This window comes from Mustela putorius, unplaced genomic scaffold, assembly GCF_011764305.1.
Source record: "Mustela putorius furo isolate JIRA1106 unplaced genomic scaffold, ASM1176430v1.1 tig00000276_pilon_pilon_pilon, whole genome shotgun sequence".
NCBI classification, from domain to species: Eukaryota; Metazoa; Chordata; class Mammalia; order Carnivora; family Mustelidae; genus Mustela; species Mustela putorius.
The window spans coordinates 37460-49850 of record NW_025421342.1 but is presented as its reverse complement, the minus strand read 5'-3'; positions in this window follow the sequence as shown (position 1 = coordinate 49850).

The window sequence follows — 12391 nt, the reverse complement described above, 5'->3', positions numbered from 1 at the left end:
GTGGGTTGAAGCCTCTGCCTTCGGCTCGGTTCATGATCCCAGGGTCCTGGGATTGAGCCCTGCATTGGACTCTCTGCTCAGCGGGGAGCCTGCTTTCTCCTCTCTCTCTCACCCTGCCTCTCTGCCTACTTGTGATCTCTGCCTGTCAAATAAATAAATAAATTTTTTAAAAAAAAGAGTTATCACTACATATCTTACACTTAAAAAAGTTAGGGGTGCCTGGGTGGCTCATTTGATTAAGTGTTTGCCTCAGCAGTTTTGGCTTAGGTCATGGTCTCAGGGTCATGGAATCGGGCCCCAAGTTGGGCTCTGTGCTCAGGAAGGAACCTGCTCGAGATTCTCTCTCTCCCGCTACGCCTGTACCAATTTCTCACAATTTCTCTCTAAGATACATAAATCAATCTTATTTTTAAAAAAAAAAGATAACAAGACAATACTATAAGCAGTTTTATGTCAACAGATTCAACAATGTAGACGAAATGGAAAGATGCCTTGAAAAATATACCTTAGTGGTGCCCGCGTGGCCCAGTGGGTTAATCCTCTGCCTTCGGCTTTGGTCATGATTTCCGGGTCCTGGGATTGAGCCCAGATTGGGCTCCCTGCTTCCCCCTCCGCTGCCTGCCTGTCGACTTGTGATCTCTCTCTCTCTCTCTCTCTCTCTCTCTCTGTATCAAATAAGTAAAATCTTTAAAAAAATATATAACACCACAAAATAAAACAAAATCTGAATGATTCAATATCTATTTTAATAATTGAAATAATTATTAACAACTTGACCAGAAAGAAAGTCCTAGATCCAAGTAGTTTTACTGGCAAAACCTATCAAACATTTATGGAAGAAATAACACCAAAATTACAAAAACCCTTTCAGACAGTAAAGGAGCAAGTAACACTGGGTGTTATGAGGTTTTAAGCCTTTGCCAATGTGAAAAGTGAAATCACTTTAATCTTATTTATCCTTTCATTACTAATAAGATTGGATATTTTCTTAAAGATTTTTGTTTGTTTTTTCAGAGAGAGACAGTGAGAGCGGGAACACAAGCAGGGGCAGTGGGAAAGGGAGAATCAGGCTTCCCACTGAGCAAGGGATATGGGGTGTGATCTAGCCATGACCTGAGCCAAACGGAGATGCTTAACAACTGAACCACCCAGGGGCTCCAAAATATTTCCTTTTTAAAAGGAAATGTATTTATTTGAGAGAGAGAGAGAGATACCACAAGTAGGCAGAGGGGCTGGCAGAGAGAGAGCAGGGGTAGCAGGCTCCCTGTTGAGCAAAGAGCCTGATGTGGGTCTCCATCCCAGGACTCTGAGATCATGACCCAAGCTGAAGGCAGAGGCTTAACCCACTGAGCCACCCATGTGCCCCAGATTGAAGTTTTTTGTATATTTGCTGTCCTTTTCCCATTTTAAAATCTTTGAGAGAGGGAGAGAGAACAAGGGATAGAGAACACGCGTTTGGAGGGGAAGGCAGAGGAAGAGAAAGAGTCAGAGAAGAAAGAATCTCAAGCAGGTTCCCCACTGCATGGGGAGCCTGGCACTGACATGGGGCTCAGTATGACAACTTAAAGTTCATGACCTGAGCCAAAATCCATCAAGAGTTGGACCCCTAACTGAGTGAGAATGAGCAGAGGGTGGTGTACTCATTATGAAAGTAAAAGTCCTCAGTTCACAGTCCCTCTACCTCCACACTACGGTCTAAAATACCTGCTTGTCATTAGAGCACTTTTGACCTAAGGTATCATTCAAAGACTGCAACTGTGGGAGAGACGGATCATGAATCCAGTCACTCCTCATTTACTAGATTTTATGTAGTGCACTAAGGCACAAGGAGACAAGATAGTTTGGTTTTGATGGAGAAAGGAGTCAGGTCGTGAAAAACCAGAATATAAAAACGATAAAACACAGTCCTGAAGGAGGCCCCATGCAGCCTGATAAGTAGAGTTAAAGAAGCAAAACAAGCCCTCTGGCGAAATATTTCATTACAGACCAAGGCCTGTCCCATATTTATTTGGGGGATAATCTGTTCAGGGAACCAGAAATGTAATAAGAGAAAGAAAAGTGCAGGATTATAATTCTTCTTGGAGAGACGGAGAGTGTGTGGCTGGAAGTAATTTGGGATATTGTCTAAGAAACCCATAAAGGACACATGAGTCAAAGGAGGAAGTTGCTAACCACCTACCTGAGCAAAGTAGATCAGACCAGCTGCAGGGCTTTGCTTCTGACTGAGAAGGGCATGTGAGTTTAGGGCCAGAAGTGCTTTGCTTGGCACTCTAGGGATGAGGCTGCACACTGTCGCCTCTATCTTTCTTTTTCATCCTTCCCCACGCAGCAAACAGCTTTTCCTCCAAACAGATGTTGAACAAGTGTCTAAAGGATGTTGGTTAAATTTTCGTTATGAAGAATATCAGGGTCCATGAAGGGTTGCCCATCTCAGTCTCACCCTGGCTGCAGGAAGGTGGAGAGAAGAGAAGTGGAGAGATGCCGCACTTTTCCTGGTACTCACATGAATCCTCAAGCTCTCCAGCTTGCTCCCTCCTCCATTCCTGACAAAACAAAGAGATAAAGAAGAAAAGGGTAAAAGTCAGAGGATGTATTTGGTTATAAAATACCAGAACTCCTTTCCCTGCCTATAATGTAAGGGTGATAGAGCTCCGACATCTCCAGTCCCCCATTCCAAAATTGGAGAAGCTCTGAAAAATAAAACTGCTTCTCATATCTCATTTGATGCAAAACCTGACCTATCAGGAAGTGAAACTCTCTGAGGTCTTTATCCTAGTCAGTAGACATATTCATATATTTCAATGCAGAAATATTTACTGGTATGATTTCAAGATGTAGCTCCATGGTTTTATGTACCATATCACCTTTATAAAAGCTGAGAAACAATTAAATCTAAAACACGTTAGCCCTATGGTTTTCAGGTGTGAAATAATATTGAAAGATATTTCAGAAGCGATAAGTGAGAGAATGTTCACAAAGCACCCAGAACGTGCCTGACACCCAAGAAACAGGAATTTCATTTCCTTCTGCCCATGTTTGGCTTGTTTGGAGAAGGAGCCCTTCTTCAGAAATTAGCTCCAGGCTGGATAACGGGGATCAGATATTACCAATGAGGTACAGAGTGAAAATATTTGCAACTTCTACAACAGAGATCTAATATCTCTAACATATCCAGAACTCTTAAAGAAGAAAAAGACCAAACTTGGTAGGAAAATAGGAAAACTACACGAATAGATAGTTTACAGGAAATGATAAGCAAATGTTCCTTAAACATTTAAAAAAAAAAAACCACAGAGGGTTACAAAAGGGAAGAGATGGGGTGAAAGGGTAATTGGGTGATCGGTCCTGAGGAGGGCAGCTGTGGAGATAAACACTGGGTGTTACATGCAACTAATGAATCTTTGAACACTACATCAGAAATTAATGATGTAGTATATGTTGGTTAATGGGACATAATAACAACAATGATGATAATAATAATAATAAATAAGCCACCCTTGGAAGACTTCTTGTTTTCTGCTCCCTTCAACCCTGGTCCCTGTTCCCTCTTCTGGGTGCTCTCTCCTTCCGTTTCAAACTCCTGTCTGAGAACCACGAGGTGAATGATGTAGAAAGCAAAGCAGGACCAAACTGCAACAACAATCAAATACACAACCAGAGTAGGAGGTTCCAGCCCTCTGTCAGCAATTCAGCGCAGTCTACAGAGCATCCATAAAATACAGATCTTGATGGCAAACCATCTGAATCCCACAGCTGTCTCCATACATCTGTCCACATCCACTGTGGAGGACACGTTGATTTTAGGCACAGAAACCATTAGAAAAATGTTCCCTGAGACCTTTCTTGTTTCTTGAGAAAGGCTTGTACCGCTATATATTTTCCTCTCAGGACTGCCTTTGTTGTATCCCACAGATTTTGAACCGTTGTATTTTCATTATCATTTGTTTCCATGATTTTTTTTCAATTCTTCTTTAATTTCCCGGTTGACCCATTCATTCTTTAGAAGGATACTATTTAGTCTCCATGTATTTGGGTTCTTTCCAAACTTCCTTTTGTGGTTGAGTTCTAGCTTTAGAGCATTGTGGTCTGAAAATATGCAGGGAATGATCCCAATCTTTTGATACCGGTTGAGTCCTGATTTAGGACGGAGGATGTGATCTATTCTGGAGAATGTTCCATGTGCACTTGAGAACAATGTGTATTCTGTTGCTTTGGGATGAAATGTTCTGAATATATCTGTGATGTCCATCTGGTCCAGTGTGTCGTTTAAGGCCTTTATTTCCTTGCTGATCTTTTGCTTGGATGATCTGTCCATTTCAGTGAGGGGAGTGTTAAAGTCCCCTACTATTATTGTATTATTGTTGATGTGTTTCTTTGATTTTGTTATTAATTGGTTTATATAGTTGGCTGCTCCCACGTTGGGGGCATAGATATTTAAAATTGTTAGATCTTCTTGTTGGACAGACCCTTTGAGTTGATATAGTGTCCTTCCTCATCTCTTATTATGGTCTTTGGCTTAAAATCTAATTGATCTGATTTAAGGATTGCCACTCCTGCTTTCTTCTGATGTCCATTAGCATGGTAAATTCTTTTCCACCCCCTCACTTTAAATCTGGAGGTGTCTTCGGGCTTAAAATGAGTTTCTTGGAGGCAACATATAGACGGGTTTTGTTTTTTTTATCCATTCTGATACCCTGTGTCTTTTGACAGGGGCATTTAGCCCATTAACATTCAGGGTAACTATTGAGAGATATGAATTTAGTGCCATTGTATTGCCTGTAAGTTGACTGTTACTGTATATGGTCTCTGTTCCTTTCTGATCTACCACTTGTAGGCTCTCTCTTTGCTTAGAGGACCCCTTTCAATATTTCCTGTAGAGCTGGTTTGGTGTTTGCAAATTCTTTCAGTTTTTGTTTGTCCTGGAAGCTTTTAATCTCTCCTTCTATTTTCAATGACAGCCTAGCTGGATATAGTATTCTTGGCTGCATGTTTTTCTCATTTAGTGCTCTGAAAATATCATGCCAGCTCTTTCTGGCCTGCCAGGTCTCTGTGGATAAGTCAGCTGCCAATCTAATATTTTTACCATTGTATATTACAGACGTCTTTTCCCGGGCTGCTTTCAGGATTTTGTCTTTGTCACTGAGACTTGTAAATTTTACTATTAGGTGACGGGGTGTGGGCCTATTCTTATTGATTTTGAGGGGCATTCTCTGAACCTCCTGAAATTCGATGCTCGTTCCTTTTGCCATATTGGGGAAATTCTCCCCAATAATTCTCTCCAGTATACCTTCTGCTCCCCTCTCTCTTTCTTCTTGTCTGGAATCCCAATTATTCTAATGTTGTTTCGTCTTATGGTGTCACTTATCTCTCGAATTCTCCCCTCGTGGTCCAGTAGCTGTTTGTGCCTCTTTTGCTCAGCTTCTTTATTCTCTGTCATTTGGTCTTCTATATCACTAATTCTTTCTTCTGCCTCATTTATCCTAGCAGTGAGAGCCTCCATTTTTGATTGCACCTCATTAATAGCTTTTTTGATTTCAACTTGGTTAGATTTTAGTTCTTTTATTTCTCCAGAAAAGGCTTTTATATCTCTCGAGAGGGTTTCTCTAGTATCTTCCATGCCTTTTTCGAGCCCAGCTAGAACCTTGAGAATTGTCATTCTGAACTCTAGATCTGACATATTACCAATGTCTGTATTGATTAGGTCCCTAGCCTTCGGTACTGCCTCTTGTTCTTTTTTTTGTGTTGAATTTTTCCGTCTTGTCATTTTGTCCAGATAAGAGTATATGAAGGAGAAAGTAAAATACTAAAAGGGTGGCAACAACCCCAGGAAAATATGCTTTAACCAAATTAGAAGAGATCCCAAATCGTGAGGGGGGAGAAAGGGGATAAAAAGAGGTTCAAAAAGGAAGAAAGAAAAAAAAAAGAAAAGTATTTAAAAAAGAAAATAAGAAAAAAAATAAAAAAAGAAAAAAAAAATATATATATATATACATAAACTAGTTAAAAATGTTAATAAAGAAAAAGGTAAAAGTTAAAAGAAAATTAACCAGAAGGTGAGAAAAAAAAAACAAAAAATGAAAAGGAAAAAAATTAAATTAACTGCAAGACTAAAAAAAAAATCACAGGGAAAAAGCCATGAGTTCCGTGCTTTGCTTTCTCCTCTTCTGGAATTGTGCTGCTCTCCTTGGTATTAAAACGCAGTCCTTGGTAGGTGAACTTGGTCTCGGCTAGATTTCTTGTTGATCTTCTGGGGGAGGAGCCTGTTGTAGTGATTCTCAAGTGTCTTTGCCCCAGGCGGAATTGCACCGCCCTTAGCAGGGGCCGGGGTGAGTAATCCGCTCGGGTTTGCTTTCAGGAGCTTTTTTCCCTGAGCGCTTTCCGTAGAGTTCCGGAGGACGGGAACACAAATGGCGGCCTCCTGCTTCTGCCCTGGTGGAGCCGGGAGCCCAGGGCCCCCTCCTCAGTGCGCCCTCAGAGAACAGCGCCCAGTTACTCCCATCTGCCTGACCTCCGGCCGCGCTCCGAGCTCACCGAGCCTGCGACCGGTTCAAGGTAACCCCGAGCTGTGAGCTTACTGTCGGCTCTGCCTCTGTAGCCGGCTTTCCCGTTCCAATACCCACAAGCTCTGCGACACTCAGACACCCCCGATCCTTCTGTGACCCTGCGGAACCAGAGGCCACGCTGACCCCACGTGGGCTTCGCCCCGGTTTAGCCTCTAGAGCGATGTCCCTCAGCGGAACAGACTTTTCAAAGTCCTGATTTTGTGCGCCGTTGCTCCGCCACTTGCCGGGAGCCGGCCCCTCCCCCCGGGGTCTGTCTTCCCGTCGCTTTGGATTCACTTCTCCGCCGGTCCAACCTTTCAGAAAGTGCTTGTTTTTCTGTTTCCAAAATTGCTGTTCTTCTTCTCTTCCATCTGCCGATGGATTTTCAGGTGTTTGCAATCTTTAGATAAGCTATCTAGTTGATCTCCGGCTAGCTGAAGCAGTCTCAGCCTGCTACTTCTCCGCCATCTTGACTCCTCCCCCTAGTGGGTGCTCTTTTATACTTGTCCCACGAAGACTGTTTTGACATGTGGCAGGTGCTAGAAACAGACTTCCCTAATAGAAGCCTCTAAATCACAGGGCTACAGGTTACTCACAGTAACATCTGGCCCTTCCTAACTGGCACGCATCCTCCAGTCTTCTCTCTGTGAGGCAGCACAGCCTTAAAGGCGAAGCATGAACTCTGTTGTCTGAGACACAGGGTTTGACCTCCACTTCTGCCCATGTCTTCACTCTAACCTCAGGCAATTTACTGTGAGTCTCTGAGCCTCCATTTCTACTCTAGAAGGTGGTTGGTTATACCATATCAGGTTTGGAGGGATTAAGGAAATAATAATACATGTAAAGTTTGAGTCAGCAACTGGCACAGACAGCAAATGCTCAATAAATTTTTGCTGTATACCTTTATGTCTCGATTGTAAACATTCTGAAAGCTCAGAAATGTATTGTGACAAAGGAAGGACTTGTTCAATTTTTGGCTTGTGCATCCTTTTGAACTATGTTTTTCAACAAACAGTGTAATATTTACATTCATTGACAGTATTTCTTCTTTTTAACAAGTTACTGTGCACTTTTAAAGTTCCAAATTGGGGCACCTGGGGGGCTCAGTGGGTTAAAGCCTCTGCCTTCGGCTCGGGTCATGATCCCAGGGTCCTGGGATCGAGCCCCATATCGGGCTCTCTGTTCAGCGGGGAGCCTGCTTCCCCCTCTCTCTCTGCCTGCCTCTCTTCCTACTTGTGATCTCTGTCAAATAAATAAAATCTTTAAAAAAAAATAAAGTTCCAAATTATAGCTCTGCCTTGGCTTATTTAATTATTTAATGTTAAATATTGCCAATAATTTAATCATTTTTCCATTGTGGGGCATTTTCATGGGCTGCACATGGCATCAAAAACAAATGAAGTAGATTAAAGTATATCATGTATTACAGGCTAGAATAAAATGTTTGTTCACTTTTGTTTTTCATGTATCTATATATGTCTACATATATGTATATATGTATACAATTTAAGATATACTCCCAGAGACTCTAAGATGGTGGAGAAATAGGAGACCTTCATTTCATCTGGTCACAGGAATTCAGTTAGACAGTTATCAAATCATTCTGAACGCCTGTGAACTCACCCAGAGATGTAAGAAAAGAGTAGCTGCAACTCTAGAAATATAAAACCGACCTCTTTCTACAAGGCAGGACCTGTGGAGAAGTGAATTCGCGTTGATATATGGGAAGATAAACTGCAGGGAGGTACCAGAAAATGATATAGTAGAGGACTGCAAAGTAAGGACTTTTAGAAGTTTGCTCTGATGAGGGCCATTCCTGCCTGAACGGTACCCAGGTGGTGAAGCAGGGCAGAATCCTAGGTGGGACAGTGTCATCACGAGATGCCCAAGGGCACAGAAATAACAGGGTTGCCGAGTGTGGCAGAGGTCCCAGGCATCAAAGCGGGGACTCTTGCTGGAATCATCAAGCCCCAGAGTGGAATCTCAGCTCCAGGCTGCCATAAGCCATGAGTTGTGGCACAATCAGTGCCCCAGGGACTCAGCAACAGCACACAGGCAAGATCCATTCTCCTCCCAGAAGGAGTGGCTTGGGTGTGCCCTGCAGGAGTCTGTAGGGTTTGGAGACTCAAACAGGGTCCCGCCCTGAGATACAAATGCTCAGTCACAGGCCGGGTGAGCACAGAGAGCAGACGGAGACCAGGGAGCCAGGAATGATTCACTGCTTTTCCCTGAGGGTGCACTGAGGAATGGTGCCTCAGACTCTTGGATCCCGGCCTGGACTTTGCAAGGCTTCCTTTTTTTCTCATCCTCTAATGAGGCACAGAGAACCTTCAGGGAACAAAAGCCAGAGGAAACCGGAGTAGATTACTTAGCTTGGCACCTAGGCAACAGCAGTGCAATCCTGCCCCGGGGCAAAAATGCCACAGAATCAAGGCAACAGGCTCCTTCCCCAGAGGATCAGCAAGAACACACAGCCAAGTTTACTGATCATTGAGAATGCCCAAACCCCAGTGCTAGGGGAATATAGCATATAGAATTCATGGGGGTTTTTCCCCATGATTTTGTCCTTGGCTTTTTTTAAAAAAAAAATATTTTTTATTGTGTTGTTAGTCACCATCAAATATATCATTAGTTTTTGAAGCAGTGTTCCAAGATTCATTGTTTATGTACAACAGCCAGTGCTCCGTGCAATACATGCCCTCCTTAATACCTACCACCAGTCTCACCCGTCCCCCCCACGATGTCCTCCCCTCTAAAACCCTCAGGTTGTGGGGCGCCTGGGTGGCTCAGTGGGTTAAGCTGCTGCCTTCGGCTCAGGTCATGATCTCAGGGTCCTGGGATCGACTCCTGCATTGGGCTCTTTGCTCAGCAGGGACCCTGCTTCCCTCTCTCTCTCTCTGCCTGCCTCTCCATCTACTTCGGATTTCTCTCTGTCAAATAAATAAAATATATATATATATATATATATATCCCTCAGGTTGTTTCTCAGTCTCTCATGGTTCATCTCCCGCTCTGATTTCCCCCAATTCACTTTTCCTTTCCTCTGCTGATGTCTTCCATGTTATTCCTTATGTTCCACAAGTAAGTGAAACCATATGATAGTTGACTTTCTCTGCTTGACTTAGTTCATTCAGCATAATCTCCTCCAGTCCCATCCACACTGATGCAAAAGTTGAGTATTCATCCTTTCTGATGGCTGAGTAATATTCCATTGTATATTATGGACCACATCTTCTTTATCCACTCACAGTTTTGTTTTTCAGTTTTAATTTTTTGTTCTCTTTCTTTTTGTCAACCAATTTATTTTATCCACACTTCTTTAATCTTAACTTTCACTTTTGTACTTAACTTTCTAAATATTTAAGTTCCTCTTTCTTTATAATTTTAGGGTGCAGTTTCTTCAAACACACCAAAATACACCTAGAATCTAGGGTATTATTCTCTTTGCTTTAACTGCCTAATCATACTGTCTTTTCTTCCTCTTCCTCTTTCTCTTCCACTTCTTCTTTTTATATGTTTAGTATTTTAGTTGTTTTTTTTTGTTTTGTTTTGTTTTCTTCAAGTCTTTTTAAATTTTCATCTTCATGGATACATTCTATCCTTTCCATATATTTAATTTTATTTTTCTGTATATACCTGTGTACATATATATAAATATATATATATATTCATACATTTATATATATGTATACATATATATGTTACAAGATTAAATATGTGGAAATCTGTAAATTTGTAAGATATAGAAGTATTTTTCATAATATATATTATATAATACTGTAAAGTGTATGTATTATTTAGTTATATATATATTTCATATGTATATTTTTGCAAGATTTTCCTTCTATACAATTTTGAGGTGGAGTTTTTTCTAATAAACCAAAAGATACACTCAGGATATGTAGTGTATTGCTCTGTTTTCCCTACATGTCCCATGATATTCTCTCTGTTCTGTTCACCTGGCTAACTTCCCTCTTTTTCCCCTCTTTTTTTTTTTTTTTTTGTTTTTGGACTTTTAAGTTTCATTTATAGGTAATACAATGGCACTAACTTCCTATCTTTTCATAGTTACTCTGAATGTAAATGGAATAAATGGATAATCAGAAGGCATGGGGTATAGGATAGGATGAAAAGGTCAAGACCCATCCATAATGTTATCTAAAGAGAATCAGTTTAGACCAAAAGATACCCCCAGACAAAAAGTGAGGGGGCTTGGAAAAATATTTATCATGCTAATGGACATCAAAAGAAAACTGGGGTAGCAACCTTTATCAGACAAATTAGATTTTATGGGCACCTGGGTGGCTCAGTGGGTTAAAACCTCTGCCTTCAGCTCAGGTCATGATCTCAGGGTCTTGCGTTCGAGACCCACATCAGGCTATCTGCTCAGCAGGAAGCCTGCTCCCCCCCCCCGCCTACTTGTGGTCTCTGTCAAATAAATAAATAAAATCTTTTTAGAAAATTAGATTTTAAACCAAAGACTGTCATAAGAGATGAAGAAGGCTACTATATCATACTTAAAGGCTTTATCAAACAAGAAGATCTAACAATGATAAATAGTTGTGTTGCTAACACAGGAGCAGCCAATTATATAAGCCAATTATAACAAAATTAAAGAAACACAGCAACAATAATACAATAGTAGTAGGAGACTTGAACACCCCACTTACAGGAATGGACCTATCATTTAAGCAGATCAACCAGGAAACAAGTATTTTGAATGATAAAGGGAACTAAGTGGACTTCACATATATATTCAGAACATTCCATCCTAAAGCAAAAAAAAAAAAAAAAAAAAAAAAAAAAAAAAAAGACATTTTTTTTTTGAGTACACATGGAACATTCTCCACAATAGATTACATACTGGCTCACAATCACATTTCAACCAGTACCAAAGACTGGTATTATTCCTCACATATCCTTAGACCCCAGTGCTTTGTGAATTTGTAACTTAATCATGAAAGGAAATTTGGAAAGAACTCACATGGAGGCTAAAGAGCATCCTACTAAAGAATAAATGGGTCAACTAGGAAATTAAACAATAATAGAAAAAATCATGGAAACAAATGAAAATTTAAAAAGAAGATCCTAGCAAACAGGATCCTACAGCACATTAAAAAGATTATCCGCCAGGACCAGGTGGGATTCATCCCGGGGCTGCAAGGATGGTTCAACATTCGCAAATCAATCAATGTGATACAACAAATTAATATGAGAAGAGAGAAGAGCCACATGGTTCTCTCAATCGATGCAGAAAAAAAGCATTTGACAAAATCCAGCATTCGTTCCTGATTAAAAAAACACTTCAAAGTATAGGAATAGAGGGAACATCTCTGAACTTCATCAAATCTATCTATGAAAGACCCACAGCAAATATCATCCTCAATGGGAAAAAGCTTGCAGACTTCCCGTTGAGATCAGGAACACGACAAGGATGTCCACTCTCACCACTCTTGTTCAACATAGTATTAGAAGTCCTAGCAAAAGCAATCCGACAACAAAGAGAAATAAAAGATATCCAAATTGGCAATGAAGAAGTCAAACTCTCTCTATTCGCAGATGACATGATTCTTTATATGGAAAACCCAAAAGACCCCACCCCCAAACTACTAGAACTCATAACAGCAATTCAGCAACGTGGCAGGATACAAAGTCAATGTGCAGAAATCAGTGGCTTTCTTATACACTAACAATGAAAATACAGAAAGGGGAATTAGAGAATCGATTCCATTTACTATAGCACCAAGAACCATAAGATACCTGGGAATAAACCTAACCGAAATTAACAAAACAGGAAGCAACATGTATTGGAGAGGATGTGGAGAAAGGGGAACCCTCTTCCACTGTTG